This window comes from Cupressus sempervirens, chromosome 5 (genome assembly GCF_028749045.1).
Source record: "Cupressus sempervirens isolate cs-2001-9-10 chromosome 5, ASM2874904v1, whole genome shotgun sequence".
Classification (NCBI taxonomy): domain Eukaryota; kingdom Viridiplantae; phylum Streptophyta; class Pinopsida; order Cupressales; family Cupressaceae; genus Cupressus; species Cupressus sempervirens.
This window is the reverse complement of record NC_143122.1, coordinates 455586529-455605264: the sequence shown is the minus strand read 5'-3', so window position 1 is coordinate 455605264 and position 18736 is coordinate 455586529. Positions and strand designations below refer to the sequence as shown.

At 36.4% G+C, this 18736-nt stretch overlaps 1 protein-coding gene across 2 annotated transcripts in view; it reads left to right on the top strand.

Moving 5' to 3' along the window:
* The window catches only part of LOC149556741 (internal alternative NAD(P)H-ubiquinone oxidoreductase A2, mitochondrial-like), a 217986-nt gene that overhangs the window by 17633 nt on the left and 181617 nt on the right, over nt 1-18736 (top strand). The gene's annotated exons all lie outside the window — the stretch shown is intronic.

The following is an 18736-nucleotide window of genomic DNA, read 5'->3' as shown; positions in this document are numbered from 1 at the left end:
CATGGTAATGGTGTGAACGGAGGATACTCTTGCATGATAAAAAGAAAGAATCTTCAGTAACTAAAACAAGCAATGTGTTTTGATTAAGAACCAGTGTCATCTCGTGGTAGTCTAGAGTATAGGTCAAGGTATAATATAGTGGCGAATTTTCGTATTTTGGCGAATTTGAGGTTTTGCTAGTGTTATTTTTGGCGATTTGTGAGCCCTTCCATGGTTTCCCTGGTCGCCAAGCTTTGTTGGGTTTACTTGGTTGCCTAGCATTGTAATCGCCAAGGCAAACGTTACGTTTGAGTTTTTTCTTGGCAGTATTTGCCTTTCACGCAGCCGACCAGGTAATGCTTATCGAGTAATGTTCGCCAGGTTTCAAGTTTCCATTTCATACAGTATGGGGGAATTTGCCATCCCACTTTCATTTTACCGTGGAGGAGTCGGCTCGTTTCACGTTATGGAAAGTGGAGGAGTTGGCTCGTTTTGCCAACACACTTTCAGTTTGCCGTGGAGGAGTCGGCTCATTTGGTGTGGTAAATTGGTAATTGATTTGTAATATGTATAAATCTGAATTCGCCAAGCAATGAGACATTCACTAAATACCGCTGGCACTCCATCAAATTTCTAGCAGCGCAGGACACATCGCGGGCACGACTCAGACTCCAAAGATAGCTTCCAAAAGTGGTGGTATGTGCTATAAAATATTCTCCTTGAGCTTATCTAGTTTAATTTAATAAGAAGCTTATCTACAATTTTCTTTCTTATCTCATTTTCATTAGAAATTTTTCAAAAAGTGGACGCAATGCTGGAAGTTGTTGGCGACGTTAATGGTTTTTAAAGCTTGAATACATGGATATTGACCACCTTTATTTCCTTTGTCGTGGAATGTCAATTCACCAACTGTCAAAAATCAGATTTGAAATTTAACTTTTTTTCTTTAAGTTTCAATTCCTAGTCTGAAAGTAATACTGCTTATTCTCAGGGAAGTAAACGGATTGTTAGTGGATTGAGATGTTAGGGGAGGGTGAGTCTATAACTAATATTGCTCAGTCTGAGGGAAGTGACAAGGGTAAGACCCCAAAGGGCAGTGAAGGGATTAATCTTACATCAAAATGCCAAAAACCTCTGCCATAATCTTGTCCATCTTTGAACAGGCAATGCCTCTCCGAAATTGTCCAAAGCTTCAATGAAACTGGAATCCACATGGCCCACATTGTAGAAGAGGATGAGATGCATAAGCAACAAGTAATGTAGAAAGTTGAAATTGCCAAGCTCAACTTGCTGAGTTGTCACCATCTACCCATGAATACTATCAGCAATGAATGTTCCAAAATCATACCCCACATTAGTATGTGGGTCCTGAATGTCTAGAGCTATCACATACAATGTTGGGGAAGCATCCATGGATCCATCTACTCCCAATAGTTTGTTCAACTCGAAAACTGTTTTCTGAAAGTATGGACAAAAATATGACAAGGGTATAAAATCAGTAACCTTTTTCGAGAATTCTCCTTTCATCTTGTTTTCCCTCGGGATATGTCACAACATTGCCTGTTTTGTATAGAAACCTCTCTGTTTCTGAAATGCTGCTTCCAATTTTTCCAGTTTAATAGGAATTGACATGGGACCCTGCAAATCAAATGCTTCAGCAAAAGCATCCTTACTTAATGTACAGAGAATGCTCATATCCTTTCTATGAAAGGACCGAGTGGTTGGATTATATGCATTTACCAATGCCTTGATAAGGTCAACATCCACGTATACCTTTGACATTATCAACTTCCCCAGGTTCTTCGTCCATGGATTTGAGATGGAAACCTTTTGCACCCTATTCTTGTAAAAGTACCAGAATAATTCAGTTCCATTGGTGTCCGGTACTTGAGCATCTCTACAGAAGCTGTAAGGTTCTCTAAACATGTGGACATTAGCACTTTGAGCATTGGAAGATTTAGGGAGAATCTTCAACCATTCTTCTACAAATTTGGCAGACAATGAAACCTTGCTGCCCTTTGCAGTGCCCTTCTTTACTGATGATTCTGCTTCTGCCATTCTGATCTTACTGCAAATTCTTTTTGCTTTGTTAGCTCTAGATATTTGAGAATTCTAGTTTTTTGCAACTTGGTGATGAGCCACGACGTTAATGGCTTTAAAAGCTTGCATGTGCATGGATATCGACCAGTAGTAAGTACTGCCTTTATTTCATTTGCCTTAGAATGTCAACTCATCAACTGTCGGGAATCAGATAATAGATTTGAAAACTTGTTCTTTTGTACTTTCAAGCTTTAAAAATAAAATCTTATGAGTTGCGAAACCATTCTTTCTACACTTTGTCGCAAGCGGTTGAAGTTAACCTTGAATTCTTTTTGCGAAACTGCAAAACCCTTCTTTTTCTTTTCTCAGGCTATCGCAACTGTTAAATCAAATATTGACTTTACCCTTGCGACCCTGCGATAAGCCTTATATCCTCTTCCAATGAGATTCCCCTTTTGTCGCAGCTTCAGAACTTAAACTTTTCACATTGCAGTCTCGCAGTTGTCAAAACCCATTTCCTTCTAACCGGTGTGAAGTGGCGAAGACGACTTCATGTTAACTTTTCGTGGCTTTGCAGGATGACATATCTTTCTATCGGAACCTTGGAACATGAAAATCCCTGCCATCGTGGTCTCGCGGTTGCTAGAAGTCTTTTCCCTTTAACTGCTGCGAACATGCGAAAACCGCCTGAATTAACATTTTGCGGTCTCGCAACCAACAGACTAACTGCCTGGAAAAAACCTCCGATGATGTGATCTCCCTTTTCACGACTTCACAACATAAAAGTTCACTGAATCACCATCATTTAACTGCCGATGCCGCGAAATATCCTTTTTGCAAAGTCGCAATGTTAACTCCTTTATCTTTTCAATTGACGATGATGCGATCTCTGCTCTCCTCGCGGTTTCGCAACACACAAACTATTAACTTTCACTTTGACAGCGACATTGTGATAGATCTGTTTAAAGCCTTTCTCGTGGTTTTGCAACCACCAACTTCGAGTTGATGAAACCCTTTGCAAACCTCCGATGCCATTGACTTCGCATATGTTTTTTTTAACCTTGAATACAATGAAATGATTTGCCCAAAAAATTAAAATTTTGCTATGATTATTATTTTTTGTTCGCCAATGTATAAATTCTTTGTGGTTTTAAAATAACACAATTTGCCCAAATTTTACACGTTGTTTGAGAGACTATGAATGATTCGCCAATGGAGATTATTATTTTTTCTTTGTAAACTATTTTTTTTGTCAAAGCGTTTTACACTTTTCGCCAAGTTTTTACACCTTTTCTAAAGGAGGGGTTTCTTAAAGTATACCCTGGTATAGGTCTTGTTGTGTAGTCGAGCAGTGATTGGCTACTCTTAACGCTAGGATGCTCAGTGGTTGGGTAGTGGTTCCCAAGCCTGAATTCCAGGGTAGGGAGGGCTTTTCTTGGTAGAGATTGTGTGGGGGTACTTAGAGGCCTGTGGTTGGGAGGTTAAGCCCAATGGTAATGCTTCTCCTCTCCACCAAATGCCAAGGCTTGCACAAGGCAGAGATATGATAGGCATTCAGATATCTGCTAGTAATAGGTATTTTACTTTTATGAAGTTGAAGATATGTTAGATGGTTAATATCATTTAATCAGTTATTTTCTTTGGTTATAGCCGTTGGATCTCTTCCATTTGAATATGTAAAGTAGTTGGGAAATTGTCTTCATTTGATTATGAAAAGTAATGTATCTTTATTAGGAGAAAAGATCTCTCTTCCATTAAGTAACGATTGGTTATGATGGTAGTTATATTCACCATATTTGTTGAATGCATACTCCTTCAATTGTTAGTTAAGACATTTCAGTTATATTGATTTTAGCCGTTAACCTCTTTCATATGAACATGTAATATAGCTGTTATTGCCTTCTCATGCTCTTGAATATGAAATAATAACTGTCTTCAATGACATGTTAGTTGTTAACCAAGGTCCAGGAAAAGGGGTTGTTACATGAAGGAAAGGATTTAGAAAGCTAATCTACTTCGAGAATGCAAGAAATTGTGGATGTCTTTGTGACTGTAGTAGACTTAGTTTAGTTATCAACATCAACCAAATCAGCACAATCTCCTAAGGTAAATGTAAGATGTTCATAACTTCATACTACCACCATTCCATTAACATCATCCATCGATGCATATCAATATTCAAGCAATAATCGTAGTTAAAATCATAAATATGCCATTCAACCACACAAGGTGTACTTACAATTAGCAAGAAGCTAGTGGTTTGGTCTAAACAAGTTCACCAAAGATGTTCCAAAATATCTTCCATTCAACTAAACACTTTCTATTCAACATGAAATGAAATTCTAATCTAAGTGAGGGAGTGAAGTAACCATGCAACACTCCAAAGCAATACAAGTAATCCACCATGAAGACCAACAATGAATTGATAATTACTTTGATAACATTATGGAAACAATTTCAACAAGTCTCCTCTCCTATTCTATTCTAATCTTAATTTATTCTCCCCTCTAATCTTAACTACTAAAAATGAGAAGGCCTTGGCCTTCTATAGTTACTCAATTACAATGAAGGCCGAAGATTAATTTAAGATCAAGGATCAAGTTCAACCCATTACAAACCCTAATTAGGGTTGCCACCACTATCACCCAATTAGATGAAGGCACCATCTTGTAGGCCAGTAAAAAAATTGCAATGCTTTTGAGAACCAATGAGAAAATAGATAAGGTAGAGGCACTAGATGCCTTCCACATGTACATTTGACATAATATGATTGAATGTGCTTGAACACGTGCAATTGGAGCCTTTTGATTGGTTGAAGACGAGTGGGGGCCACCTCAACATCCTTATCCCATATAATTGATAAACATCTTTGGTGATGAGAAAATATCTCTTGATATTCAACATTATCCAGCCTTCAATTATGATGGCATATTCCCAAATTGCTTCATCTTCTCAATTTTTTTCCATTTTCTGAAAATCTTCTCATTGCCATGATTTTGCACTTGCTTGTAGTTGCACACTTAATGTCTCTTTCGATGCCTTGACTTTGATCTTCTTGAAGTATGGAAGTTTTTGATGTAGCTGTATCTTTCAAAGTGAACTTGGATTTCCGGAGATAATTCAAGTTGGTTACGATCTTCTTTAACTTGTAGGCCTGCAAATTTTCTCTCTCTCTCTCTCTCTCTTCTTTGGTTTTGCACCCCATCTTAATCTTGTTTTTTGAATTTGCATTTTCAACTTGGAGCATCATCTTTCTTGTCCTTGAGCATCCTTGTCTTGTTCTTGATCTCAAACCATCTCTTTGTTTGAAGTTTTGAGCTTGATCCTGTAGCACGCATTTTGTTTGTGCGATGGTTGAGGATTTGCATACTATCCATGTTCTAATCTTTAAAATTGCTCCAATGAGTGAATCTCGATTCAGACCTCTCTCCTTCATGGTTACTTTGCAAAAACAAAAGAGAAATATTATCAAGCTCACAAAATCTCAAGTGTAAATATTAAGGAAATATGAAAGCTTACATGAGAAGAAGTTGCATCTAGAGCTTTAAATCAACTTTTTCCTCTACTTGATCAAGAACTGCCAATTTTCTAAGGCCTGATTTTTCTAATTTATACCCAGATTTCTCTATTTAGCACACTTCAACTTTGATTTTGTTGTTTTTTTAGCTCAGATTTCCTCTTTTGCAAGTTTTAATTCTGATTTTTGGTTTTCTACCCTAGATTGCTTTCTTTACAATCAGAGATTCATCCCTTTTGAAATCCTCCTCAAAATTAACTTTTACTCCACAAAAGTTGGTGCTTACTTTATATAATTTGCTGCTTCTTGATAAGTAGTTCACTGCGTTTATGATGATATCAATCTGCATTTGGTTTGATGCAAAAATGAAATGGATCTCCTTTATATAGGCACTTTAGTGAAAAAGAGGTGGCCAGTGGTCTAGGTTGCTTGTCCTTGTTTGGCCAATTAAATTGATTTTATTTAAACGTTTGAATTCTTCTAATGAGGCTGACCTGTCTATTTAGCAATAGCTCATCTCCATGGTGGAAATTATGAAATCTCAAGTTTTGGAAATTTCCCCTTGGCAGATATCCTAAGTTTTTAAGGTTTTTGACCTTGAATTTGGAGTTGATTGTCACTTACTTTAGTTCATTTGCCATCCATTTTTTCTCAAAGAACTTGAGTTTTTCCTCAAATTTCATCAAACCTGCCCCTCAAACTTAGTTTTTTATCCTTTTGATTAATATTGAGTTGATAATTATCTTTGAAATGCTATTATGGCTAGGCGGGTTTTTGGATTCTTGGGATTATCTTGGGGTGGAAATCCTAGGATTTGGAGATTTCCTTCCCACTTTGCATGTTCCATTTTGTTAATTCAAGTATAAACTCATGCTTGAAGATGGTTTTCAAGGCTTATCAATCATATGATTACAATCCCTTTTCATCTCACTTTTCATCGTTTATCCCAGAATTTCAACTGATTTTTCTTTCATCATTAACTCTATCATTCTCCATCAACTTGGTTTTTGAATTTCACCTAGGGCAGCCTTCAATCTGGGACAGAGATTTTGAAATCTTAGGATTTTCAAGGGGCGTAAATCTTGAAATGTTGAGATCTCCCCTGCACTTAAATGACAAAACTTTCAATTGCTCCCCCTCCACACTTGGATTTATCCATAAAATTTCATGCCTTGTTCAAACTCTGAATCTCATAATCTCCCTGTGAAATCTTTGATTTGTTAATATTTTGCAAGGGGTAGAAATATTTAGATGTTTAAATTTCCTCTCTCTTTTCAAGTTAACTCCCAATTGTTTACTTCAGTCTCTCCAAGTTGGAGGGCAAAATAAGCTCTATAAAATGTAAGATTTAATACAAGTTACAACTTATACTTTAAGTTATATTTTATACCTATATTTTATATAAATATTGTCAAGATGTTTCTGGTTCATATGAGTTATAGTAAAGATTTTAGATTTGGGAGATTCTAGAAAAAATCACACTTTGCCAAATTTTTGGCATTGACATGCGTCCTCTATGTTAGCTCCCACAACTTTTCTTGTCTTTGTAAGATAAAATTGAAACTAGAACAAGGATTTTCGAAGGATTGTAACTGATTTCATCACAAATCCCTTGATTTCAACTTCACATGCTTGACTACTTTTGGCCCATCTCTCATAAAATGGACTAGGTTGACTATCTAGCAAGGAAAAGCTACCCAAACTTATCTCTAAGACTTGGAGACTTAAAAATTGCCATCAACAGACCACCTAAGATCGCTACTTCTACTGCCAAGCAAAAGGAAGGGGATCCCCATGATGGAACCCAAATTTTCACAAAATTTTTGTCCTAAGCACCATGGAAAAGACAGAATCTTTAGATCCTACCCACTACTTATTTTCAAACAATATGCTTCAAAGTATTAAAATTCATGAGCAGGACAGTTGTAGGTGGTTCACAGAGATTTGAAGCAAGAATGAATAGACAGTGATGAATCAAGAGAATAGTACAAAAGTTAAAGGAAATGAGCTGTTGTGGAGTATTTAAAAAACATGGTTGCAGATCTACAGTATGAGAAGTGTCAAGGTTCTGCTGTCACAGAGATACCTTATGGTTATAGAGAAATAATTTTCTCAGCCTTCTATTATTCTTCTTGATCCCATTTACATGCAGTTCGACATTTCTTGGATAACTATGAAATACACTGGTAGTACACTACGAACCTGATGAACTAAACTCTGAAATGGATTAAAGCATGCTGTAATGTATCCAGAGAATAGATTTGTTTGAACTTGAAGACTGCAATCAGGAACAACATATCTATAACGCAGCAGTGCAAAGGAATCAAATAAATATATGCGAAGAAGCATCGAGTCAATCTTATTTCTGATACATGCAGATAAAGAGGCAATCATTATACCAGTTGCAAATAGTGGAATCCAAAGGTGGGAGGTAAATGCAGAAACAAAGAATCCATCTATTTATGGCACAATGATTAAAACAGTGATTAAGAAATAATGACCTATCATATTCAGCACCAGAAAAACAGAGTGTGTATAAATTTGAAAATTTTGTTTCAGATTATGCAAGTATGAATAAGCCAATCTTAAGGGTCTTTACTGGAGAAGCATTAAGTAGGGAGAGACCATATTGCCGGCTGTATAAAGAGAAAGTTATTTGTGCAAGTAAAATCATCAGGAAAGGGTATCCAAGACCACAAAGAGAATGCACAATGGTTTGCCTCTGGACAATGGTAATTAGATACTTCATTCAAGCTTTTCCGTGGATGGTCACTTTGTGGTCAAGAACAGACTAGACACACAGGAGGAAAATAGAGACAAAATAAAAGATTACTAGGCAGCGATAGGAGACAGGTAGAAAGACAATCAGAATTCTGACAGGTATTGTGTGTAGTGCTAACAAGCAACAGATTTGTTTGAGAGAAGGAGCAGAGTAAACTATGTGCAAGCAATTATGAGTCAGTAACAGTTAGCAACAATACTTGGATTCTCACCGTAAATGGCCTGGATGGCAGGAGCAAATACATAAGAATTGGTCAATTTCTAGTATGGAATACCCACCCAAACAGTAAATACAAAAATAAAAGGAAATATTGCAAATTCAAATAAAAGAAAACACATAAAAGAAAGCATGAGTCTCGGATGCTAGCGAATGGTCTTCTAGGAGATTTTGGTGTGTTGACATGATTCTTGTTTTGCATTTCATCCAGATTCTAGAGAATCTTAGTGCCCATATCCTTCGAAGCCACCAAAGCAAGCGATCTGTGTTCTTTATTATTAATCTTATTTAATCATTTCTAACGTTGCTACATGTTTGTTGTAGGATGAGAATGGGTGGCTAGAATTTGTTGCTGTTGAATTCTTTGTAGAAGAGGAGTTTCCCAATGGAGGGTTTTCAAAGAGAAGTTTGTTGCAAGGAGCCAAATGTTGCATGAAATGGTAGCATGAAACGAGGGTGAACAAAAGGTAACGAGAGCCGTGAGATATGAAGGACGCCCAATCAGAGACTTTCGGCATGAATGATCATTTCAGACTTGAAGAAAAAATGCGATGAGTATGAAGTTTAATCTACCCGAGTTCAAAAGCATGTGCTTAAGAGGAGGGCGCGATAATTTTTGACGCCGGTTCAAATTACCTTCTCCAAGTCGTGACTACGGCGGTTTTATGATCAGGAATCTATGGTTATTGTGATTGGTAAAAGGAAGCCATTTGATGGATGAAGGATTGCGTAGGAGGCATTCACGGACTAAAATAAATCATATTGAATATTATAAGCCCTAGGAGATATAATTGATGGCTAAAGTTCAAATTGATAAACATTGAAATAATACAACCACCAATTACAATACGGGTTAGGTATTTGTTAGTTGTATTATGCAAAGGTGCATTGTTTGGTTGAATAACCAATGCCTTTTTATCCTCTATAAATAGGAGGATGTAAAATCAAAACAATATGTACATAGCCCATATTATATGAAACTCTTTGCAATATTTTTCTTAAGTATACATACTATCATTTTTTTTTCAAAGGGAAATTGTTGAAGTATTGAGCAAAGCAGTTGGAAATTGAAAATTATTGAACATAAACACTAAAGTTTTCTATGATTGAGTTGTATCGAATAGAGCATCAACAAATGTGGGTGTCTCTAGTACAAGCTATCCAGCAATAAAATCAATAAGAATTTTTTTTTTTTTAGAGTTAGTATGTGTATAACTTGTCCTTTGTGATTTGATGATCATTTGTTTATAATTTACTATTTCGATAGGTACATAGAATTATTCATTGCTTTTCAGATTTGATAAATACGAATATTGCAGGATATAATCTTTCCAATATTTGTATCTGTTGTGTCCACATAAAGGTTAAATCATGATAGACTAGTCTGAATATGCAAAAGTGTAATAATTCATAGCATCGTAATCATTGAATTATCAACAAATATAATATCATTAATATCATTAAGTTATATGTAAGAAATATATGTTTGACTCTGTTACCCATTAAAATTTAGCACTGATCATTAATTTGTCCATAATTTTCAACCTATATGCTGGCAATTCTTTAGCTTTTTCTTTTGAAGAGTTTGAATCTTATTCATAATAGTAATTCGTTTTAACTTATTCTTTCAGCAACACACAAATCTAATAAAATAATCAAAGTTTGAAGATAGGAAGTTATTAATTGTTATCCAAAAGTTTCCTTAAACACTTGCCAGTTGAGGAATTTGTTTTTATGTTATAATTCGTTGTAAATCATCTTGGATCCGAGTTTTTGTTATCCAGGATTTGGGTAAATAGGCCCTGGTTTGGCAGAGCTAGAAGCGCAGAGGATTTGAATTGATTAGATTAATCCTGTCAAGTTGGCCAAAATCAGTTAGATACCCAGCATTGAGCAGGCAAGGCTCATAGGTATCTAACCAGTGATTTTGATAACCAACACCCCATTTGCAACAAGGTGATGATATGAAAACCTCACAAGAAGTGCAAGTGCTTTTCTGTATTGATTGGATCTTCCTCTAGTGTATCATCTCTTTTAACTATCCATTTCCCTCAAGTTGCATATCCCAACATGTTGATTGCCAAGGTGGGTCCTTTGGGCTCTTGGTTGATTCTAAGTTTTGAGCTATTGAGAGTTTCCCAAGTGGGCATATTATCTAGAGTTGCCAATTTGATTTCCCCATTCTAGCCAGGCTCCTTGAAATTATAAGATCCAAGGCAACAAAATTTAAACTTCCTAAGCTTGATTTTAGTACAAACATTATATTTTAGAATAACTTGTGCTATTAAAAAGTGCATTCATTGGAGGTGCTTATTGTGCTATAATATCCACCGATGTTGTATTGCGTTAGTGGCTTATTGTGTCTCTAACTATTGCTTGTCCAATTTGTTAAGTGTGACAAGTCATTCCTTCAATCTTTTCATGCCACTAAGATGTCTTTCTATTGCGATTCTCAAGCTTGACACCATGAAGTCACTAGGGACCACAACCTCCTGCCCATACATCATTGAAATGGTGCATGTCTTGTCTTTTTATGTACAACAGGTGTACAATACTATCATAACTCGTTCCTTCAAATTTTAGTCCTCAACACTACATGACTTGTATATGATTGAGACCAATGCTTTATTTGTTTGTTTTGCTTGGTTGTTGGGTCTTGGGTAGTACAAACTTGAGAGATTATCTAAAATATTGAACACCGTAGTCATCAATCAAATAACATGGCTGACAAAAAGCACCCCTTTATCACTTGTGATTTGATTGGAATGCCATATCGTGTTACTATTTGCTCATATATGAACTTTGTTGTATTGGTGGCAATATTGTCGTAGGTAGTGCCTTCACCTCTACCCACTTTGTGAGATATTCCTTGGCTATCATATTATATCAACACATATATGTGACTGACCTTCAATGGTAAGATGGAATCCAATCTCATTTGTCAAAAAGTTCCCGAGGTTGGGAAGGAAATAGTGGCTTAAAGGCTCACTTTGGTGATTTGTCATCTCTTTGGCATGTATCACATCCCACTACCCATTCACAAGCATTTGTATGTAGTGTTGGCCACCATAGCTCTGCTAATAAGACTTTGCATGCAATGTTTTTTGGTCCCACATGGCTGTTAGCCAAACCTTCATGTGCTTTTGTCAACACTTGGAGTCCTCATCTTGCATGACACATCTTTGTAGCACATGGTCATGACCCATCTTGTATAAGAAGCCATTTATGAGTTGGAAAGTTTTTCTTTTAAGGGTTAGTTTTCTCCCCTGGCTTGGTGCATCTCCCTTAGAAAGGTAGATGTTGATAGGTACTCCCCAATGCTCTTGTACTATAGTGACAATGTTACAACTTGAAATCGATGAGCATCTGGAAAGTCCTTGTCCACCTCGTTAGGTGGCTTGTTTGACTTGATCTAGACAATTGGTGAACAATGACATGGCTCTTTTTTAGTCGGACAACAATGATGAATGCAAACTCTTGCAATAAGAGTAACCATTTACTCATTCATCCTTGGGCAATCAACTTATTTATGAAGTACATCAGAGCATGGTGGTCCATGAAAGAAACTTCTGGATGGAGTGCACCATCCAAAATGCCTTTCTTTCAATTGCTTTGTAATTCGTTTCTACCTTTGAGAGTAGGCAACTAACATAAAGTATAGGATGATCTATTCCTTGGAGCCATAGTTTTGCCATTGTAGCCTTAATTGCGTAGTTGGAGGCATCTATACGCAAACAAAATTCCTTGTTCTAGTATGGGTACACCAAGATAGGCGCATTTACTAGTCTTGACTTTAGCTCATTGAATATTTTGTCTTACTCCTCTCCCTACATGAATGGTTGTTCCTTCCTTGTCAACATATCTAGGGGGTGCAAAATCTGAGCAAAGTTCTTTATAAATCTTTGATAGCAGCCAACATGTCTGAGTAATGATTTGACTTTTGTTCAATTTTTGATGTCTCCATTTGTATGATGACCCCTAACTTATCCGAGTTAGTCTCAAATCTTTTGTCGCAAACACATGGCTCTACAAATTGCCTTGGGGCAGCATACATATGCACTTTTTTAGGCTTAAGGACAATCTTGCCCTTCAAAACCTCTTCATGCATTGTTTGAGTGCATTGATATGAATATCCTACCCACAGTGTATTGGCCGACAATCCAAAAATTCTTTGAAGTTTCCCACGAACAGGTTGTCAAAGATGTGTAAGATAGTGTGTTGGAAGGTAGACATGGCATTACATAGATTGAATGACATTTTGTTGTATGTGTACACCCCATCTTCTACTATGAAGGTAGTCTTCAATTTGCCTTTCTTGACGATACTTATCTGGTTGTACCTTGTGAATAGCTTTATAAAGAAATATATCTAATGGCCTATAATTTCCTCTATTACAGTGTTTGTGAATGAAATTGGGAAGAGATCTTTGATTGTTACTACATTTAGGCATGTGAATAACACACAATTCTTGATCTAGTAGGCATCCTTGAGGGATATTACAATTGGTGAGATCCACTTGCTCATTTCTACCTTGAAGATTATGCTTTCCTCTGGCATTTTCTCAATCTCCTTATGCACCTTGGCAACTTAGTTTTTGTTCATTCTATAAGGTCTCTTCCATACAACTTATGCACCTAGTACGAGGGGAATTTCATAATGCAAATGTCTAGTTGTGTCCCCTTTAATTCTTTGTTTGTTCAATTGAAGGTGTCCTTATACTCTGAATATCTTGAACGTGGATGCTTTCGATACGAGGTTCTAGTTGTCACCACTTAGGATGACCTTCAGATTGTCTTCATAGCACAAACATATCTTATTCACACTTCACTCTTCATTTTTCATTACATCTCTTTCAAAACATGGAGAGCTCGTATTATCCACCTGCACTACTCTCCCTTCTATTCTTTGTACTTTAGGGGAAAAGTAGCATTCTTTGCATTGTGGTGGACTTTTTCAATCTTCCCAATTTGTAGCATGTTGCATTCAAGGAGAAAGCTTTCGTAGTCTTCCTTTTGCTAGTGGAATAATCTATTTATAGAGAGTTTGTTTCATCCTTGGAGCGGTCTTCAAATTTGAGCACCCCTTCATTATAAGGTTTGATTGCTTTCCTTCATCCAGAGTCACGTCCATCTTTAAACTTTGATTTGGAGGATGCTAGTTCCTTGCTTATTGCTTGAATCCTAAGGTCAATGATGTACTTGCTCCCTTCATTTTTGATCGAGAGTGTATTCTACTTCCAATTATGGTTTTCCTTTGCAGTGATTAACCAACCCTTCCCAAGGAGTTGCCTCATATGCCTTCTCCAACAAGATCACTAGAAAAGTCCTAGAAAATCATTGTTTACCCATTATTACTTTTTGTACTATCAATGTCCCCAACAACTTAATGCCTTATTGGTCGACATCCACTAAGTGTAAGACTGGTGGACTGAGTGTTAGCTTCCCCAGGCATTTCCAAGTTTCCTCCAGTAGCACATTGACTTGTGTTTGTCAACTTCCCCCAAGTATTTCCATCTAGACGATGGTTGACTTCCTCTTGATGCTCACTATCAACAACATAGGGTCAACAACTTGGTTGTCTTTAGGTGGTGACTTTGCTACTGGTTCCCCTTATGGCTTGTATTGTTTCTAGCTGGCTATGCTGACTATATTTGTGATTGTTATTTTTAATCATGGAATGGTTTGTAAAAGGTTTCTTAGCTTTACATGTATCATTATTTGTAGCAATTGTTGTACTCTATTCTTTTTTGACTTTGACCAAAGAGGGGTACTTGTAGCTTCATTGGAGGCTTTTTGCTCATTTGCCATCACCAATTCTACCTTAGCCTTGGCCTCTCAAAGTATTTAGTTATTTGTTCAAGGGGTACATTGCCTTCATCTATAGCTTGGAAATTGCAAGTACTTCCTCATCTAGATCCTCTACAATCAACATGTTCACTTACTTCTGCTTTGGATAGTCAACATCTTCACAGTTTTTGGGTTCACATTATTTGCACAATCCTATCTTATTTTGTTTGCTTTGGCACTCTTGGGTGAAGTGACCTCATTCATTGTACTTCTGACACTAAATAATTACTCTTCCCTTTGTGTTATTTTGTATTTTGCTTTGTGGTCCACTATTGTTATCATTGCTATTATTTCCTCGCTTGTCGCATTAACTGCTAGGTGATGCATTAGAATTTGTAAATGGTTTTGGTGCTGTAGATGGTGGGCTTGATTGATCCCTTGAGTATAGAGTACTTATGTGCTCCTTGTTTTCAAGTTGTATGGGCATTCCTTGATGGAATGCCTTGGTTTCTAACATATGTCACAAAACAATTTCTTCAAATATGTCATTTTTTGTGTGACCTACTTTGTAGTCAGTGCTTCACATTTTTAATGCTCATTTGAACTCTCTTTCTTAGCCTTTAATTTCTTTATCATTTGTAGCTTATCCTATTTGAGGGCTTGTCCCGATTTCAACTCACTGTCATTGCTGGTATCCTTCGTACTTCTGTCATTGCTTGTTTCTTTCCTCGTTATGTTCTTGTTTTCACTTTCAACATTCATTGCCTGATTGTAGGCATTGATGTATGATGACATATGTGCTACCTTCATCTTCTTACTGGGCATGGGAATCAGTCCCTAAATGAATCAACTCTTCCTCAACTCATCAGTTGGCTGGTTTTCCATCTTGCCCAGTAGTTCCTTGAGCCTATGATTGTAAGCTTAGACATTTTCATGTTTCCCTTGCTTGTTGTTGTAAATTCTAGCCACAATTTCACTATCACCTCTTAGGATTTTAAAGTTCTTGTAGAATGCCTTCTTTAGGTTGTCCCAAGCTTGTTCATCTTTCATTTATGAGAACCGGTCTATGGCTATTCCTTATAATGTGGCTGAAAAAAAACCTTAACCAACTATCCTTATTAACCCGACCTCTTGGCAACCATATGGTTTCACATGTCTTACTGTGCTATATAGGATCCTCTAATCCATTACCAATGAACTTAGGGAGTTTTTACCTGTCATTACCAAGACTTGTTGGGGGGCCACTACCATTTTGGACTGCTATGTACCATGTATCGAGGAATTGACTAGACTACTTTTCTCTCCTCGACATTTTAATGCTTCTCTTGCACTCCTGCCTATGTGCAAGCCCTCTTCACGTCCACCATTAGTATTTTTTGCATCTTGGTTACTTTCCTCATTTTGGAACCCCCTTCTCTAGGCCTTTGGTGCAGGTCCCATATTCTCAGTTCCTTTTCCATAGAAAGGTTATCAATGCGGTGTAGATTTTTTTCAAATATCTTGGCATCCTCATTCTTGAGGTTCCTTCCTTCGTTCTCTTTGTGAATTATCGACTGTATTGATAGGCTACTCTCCGTGGACTGTCTTAGAGTCTTCTTCGGCTGAATTAATTATGTTGATTGATTGTTTGTTAGCTCAACAAACTCTTTGTTTTGTTCGTCAAGGAGTGGTAGGCTTTTAGCAATTTCCTCCCACTTGCTCAAGATATGTCCCTTCTTTTATGGATGGTTTGTATCTTTCTTGATTACGTCCTTGGTTAATCCTTCTACTTTTACTTTTTGCTGGACTCTAGGGTTCCTCGGTGTTTCTCTGCAACCACCGGTTCCTTTCACTCTTTTTCTTGATCCAAAGATATCTTCTCACCTTTCCCTATCCCCCCTCTCGGGTGTGCATAATACATCATTTGCCCTTATGTGGAAGTAGGGGCATTGATTGTCGGAGGTGCAACATTTTCTTGTATCACGTTCTTCTTCCTCCCTTTGGTTTCTTTCCTCGTATTATTGTAGTTTCTATTGCTGACATTGTTCACAATCTCTGTCCTCTCGAAGACCTTAAAGGATAATAAAGTTGCACGCTGACAACTTTTGTATTTTTTAGAGAAGATGTTGACCACATTATTTATTGTCAAATTGTCTCATATGGTGCTCATAGGGACCTCTCAGTTGAGGGCCTCCCTTTAAATATATTGGTTGATGGATGCTTCCCAAAAATACACCAGGTGTTATGTCAACTCGTTGTCCATCGTGTCTTCTCTTTGACTTCAAACACTTTAGATCAGCCCATTACACTGCCATCTACTTGTTGCCGTTCTTCTCTATGGTATAGATGTCTAGGCTTCACACAACTACTTTTCCAAAGTGTTTACTCCCACATGGAACTTACCATACAGAGTTAATATAGATATTGTTTGCAGAACATAGAATAACAAAATGTAACAATGCCAACCAAAATATAGTTTCAGAAAGATGTTTCTTTCATTACCATATGCACTGTGTACAATGTAGAATTGGTCCGCGATAGACAAAATGGGTGTCATAAATACTACTTGGCAGTTGCTTAAGAGTATTAACTGCCAATAACTTACTTGTCCGGAACAAACAATATCATACAAGCCAACTATTATTTACATTATTAATACTTTGACTAGCAACATGTTTATTTATGAACACCCAACATAACTGTTATCTACATAATTTTTAATTATTTAGTTAAATTATTTCTTTCTCCTCATCCACATCAGTCAAATAATTTATAACAATTAATTTCACCGGCTTGTTCTAGTTTCTTTAATTAACTAATTACCTAATATTTCTTTCACAATTATTAAAATAAATAAATAAATTGAATATCTTTGTCTTAAAAAAATAAAATCAATATCTTATTCATTATTCTATCTTAAATTCATGCATGAGTTATACTATTTTAATTATTTGATTCTCTATTTTATTTCTGATACACCTTCAACACTTCAGTTCAGCTCACAGTCACTCTCCATTGACTCTTCAGTTGATTCAGTCTTCTAATCCATTCATTCACTTAACTCATCATCTCAATCAATTCACTGAATCATGTAACCAGTTCATTTCCTAAATTTAACCTTCATGTCCTCTTAGTTATTCTCATCCATCGATCTTCAGTTCAATCTCTAATGTTGATCAATATTAGGTTGAATCTATATATCGATTATCTTTCATCAAACCAAACCCTATTCAATTATTATCAAGAATTATCATTACCTGGCTAGCTATCTTATCAATTATTCAATCATTCAAGTCCATTTCAAAGTATCATCAAGTGTCGAGTATCGGAATGCAACCATCATGTTGACAAATTGAGCAATCATCATATCAGAATCGTGAAGCATATTCAAGAACATTAGAGAAACACTATGGTCTTGATGAAGGTATTATTGTTTATCATCCTATTTTATGCATTGACCTTACAAATTTATCGTGTGTTGTGATTGACTTTAAATTTGGTTTTTCTGTTATTCCTTTCTTAATAACATGTAAATTTTCATCTCCACATGAATATTGTCGTAGCTCTAAACATAATTCTTGAAAGACAAATTCCCTTCTACTGCCTATACACTTAAAGATTAAATGGTGATATGCGTCACTAAAATTTACAAATCGGATAAAGTGTATCATAGCTACTCAAAAGAACAGCTATTCATAAGGATTATTCATCCTCACTAGCATTGACTTTCAAAATTATCTAGCGAGAGACAATATTTAAGATATGCAGTTTCCCAAGACACATGCAACTCATTGTGAACAGTCTCTCAAAAAACAAAATTAGAATTTAACCTACTTGAGCATTGATAGGCGAATGGATTTAGGTGATGTGACAATATAGTCTTTTACTTTTAAATCGTATTCATATATAACTTTAACAAAATGTATTTAGTAGAGCCTTGGTCTTGTATGCAGATTAACTTTTCCTCTTTTGACTATGTTTTTCAATTATTTCAGTCTACCCTGGAAATGCGCTTGAAATCTTTCAATTTATAGGCACATTAGGGGAGAGGAGCCAGTAAATGCTCACCCTAACTTCACACTTCTTGAAATTCTAAATGAAATTTTTAGATTACTCAATTTTTTACAGAAGCTAATTGGTCAAGCACCCTATTAAAACAAAATTTTAAGTTCACATGGTCAAATATGATGCCACATCAGTATAGTTTTTGTTTAAGTGTCCAAAATGGTCCCAAAAAGTGATAATACCCATAGGTATGCACTAAATCTTGTTCAATGGTGCATTGATGTGTTTGCACATGAGTGGTTCTTTCTTAAAATTTTGAGGCATCTTTTTGGGGATATGCATTGATGGGACATTTTTAGTACACCACTATAGGTCTATTTTATTCATCTACTGGTCTAATCTACTCACCTAACATATCACCTATTGGACCCT